Here is a 2,339-nt window from a genome sequence, read left to right on the forward strand (position 1 = left end):
TGGCTCCCACATGTTCCACGATGATCTCATCGGATGAACCACGATGTCGAGGATTCAATCAATCCCGTATACAATTCCCTTTGTCAATCGGTACGTTACTTGCCCGAGATTCGATCGTCGGTATCCCAATACCTTGTTCAATCTTGTTACCGGCAAGTCACTTTACTCGTACCGTAATGCATGATCCCGTGACCAAACACTTGGTCACATTGAGCTCATTATGATGATGCATTACCGAGTGGGCCCAGAGATACCTCTCCGTCATACGGAGTGACAAATCCCAGTCTCGATTCGTGCCAACCCAACAGACACTTTCGGAGATACCCGTAGTGCACCTTTATAGCCACCCAGTTACGTTGTGACGTTTGGCACACCCAAAGCACTCCTATGATATCCGGGAGTTGCACAATCTCATGGTCTAAGGAAATGATACTTGACATTTGGAAAAGCTCTAGCAAACGAACTACACGATCTTGTGCTATGCTTAGGATTGGGTCTTGTCCATCACATCATTCTCCTAATGATGTGATCCCGTTATCAATGACATCCAATGTCCATAGTCAGGAAACCATGACTATCTGTTGATCAACGAGCTAGTCAACTAGAGGCTTACTAGGGACATGTTGTGGTCTATGTATTCACACATGTATTACGGTTTCCAGTTAATACAATTATAGCATGAACAATAGACAATCATCATGAACAAGGAAATACAATAATAACCATTTTATTATTGCCTCTAGGGCATATTTCCAACAAGGAACTCTTCGGAAGACCCTATTTCATTCGTCCCGTCTTCAAACACCAGGCAGTGCGAAGACTTAAAGGAGGGAACGATTCTTGCGGGTAAAGTGCACAAACCTCTACAGAGTAACAACCTAATCGATTAGCCGTGTCCCCGGTTACGGACAAATGAGCCTCTGGAATTGGAGTATTTCGGATATCTCAACACTGAACTTAATAAATTAATTGAGGGGGTTATTTAATAATTGGGAACGAGACATTGGTTGGCGGAACCATCTCAATAACTACCAACAATTTTGTAGTAATTGCAAACAAGTCCTTGTTGTAGGGAAAAACCGGCTTTTTCACAAAACAATGAAACTTAGAGCCCCACAGCCAAATTGCATATAGTATTAGTAATTTTATTGTTGTTCTCTCTTCATGACTTGCCGGCATATTCAAAATGCTGACCTACACGGCTGCAACGTCTTATGTTGCAGAGGAATTTTCCGATCAGGAGTGAGGCTACGATCCACGCTTGGCGATTGCCCTTTGGAGTCGGATGGACTCGCTATTCGTCTACGCTTCCGCAGCTTTATTTAGTTTATTTCTCATGAGTTGGCCTTTGGCCGAATTTATTATGATGTAATAAAGACTCGATATGAGAATCGTGTAATAAATTCAGGTGTGATTGAACTTTGAATCTTTACATCAATGTACTGTGTGTGCCAACATGATCTTGGGATGGTACAGCTACACAGAGACTTGACCGATTTCGGGTCGGGTCGTTACAATGTTCGACCTTTCGGTCTCCAGTGTTCCGAGGCCATGTCTGTACATGCTAGGCTCGTCAAGTTTAACCCGAGTACATGCTCCATCTCCAAAGCACCGTCATGATTTCCATCGTCATTGGCTTGACACCTTGATCTCCATCGTAGCGTCGTTGTCGTCTCGCCAACTATTGCTTCTACAACTATCGCTAACGCATAGTGATAAAGTAAAGCAATTACATGGCGTTTGCATTTCATACAATAAAGCGAAAACCATAAGGCTCCTGCCAGTTGCCGATAACTTTTACAAAACATGATCATCTCATACAATAACATATATTACATCATGTCTTGATCATATCACATCACAACATGCCCTGCAAAAACAAGTTAGACGTCCTCTACTTTGTTGTTGCAAGTTTTACATGGCTGCTACGGCCTTCTAGTAAGAATCGTTCTTACCTACGCATCAAAACAACAACGGTGTTTCGTCAAGTTTGTTGTTTTAACCTTCAACAAGGACCGGCCGTAGTCAAATTTGATTCAACTAAAGTTGGAGAAACAGACACCCTGAAGGAAATATGCCCTAGAGGCAATAATAAAGTTATTATTTATTTCCTTATTTCATGATAAATGTTTATTATTCATGCTAGAATTGTATTAACCGGAAACTTAGTACATGCGTGGATACATAGACGAAGAGAGTGTCCCTAGTATGCCTCTACTTGACTAGCTCGTTAATCAAAGATGGTTAAGTTTCCTAGCCATAGACATGTGTTGTCATTTGATGAACGGGATCACATCATTAGAGAATGATGTGATGGACAAGATCCATCCATTAGCTTA

The sequence above is a fragment of the Triticum aestivum genome, chromosome 6D, assembly GCF_018294505.1.
Source record: "Triticum aestivum cultivar Chinese Spring chromosome 6D, IWGSC CS RefSeq v2.1, whole genome shotgun sequence".
Taxonomy (NCBI): domain Eukaryota; kingdom Viridiplantae; phylum Streptophyta; class Magnoliopsida; order Poales; family Poaceae; genus Triticum; species Triticum aestivum.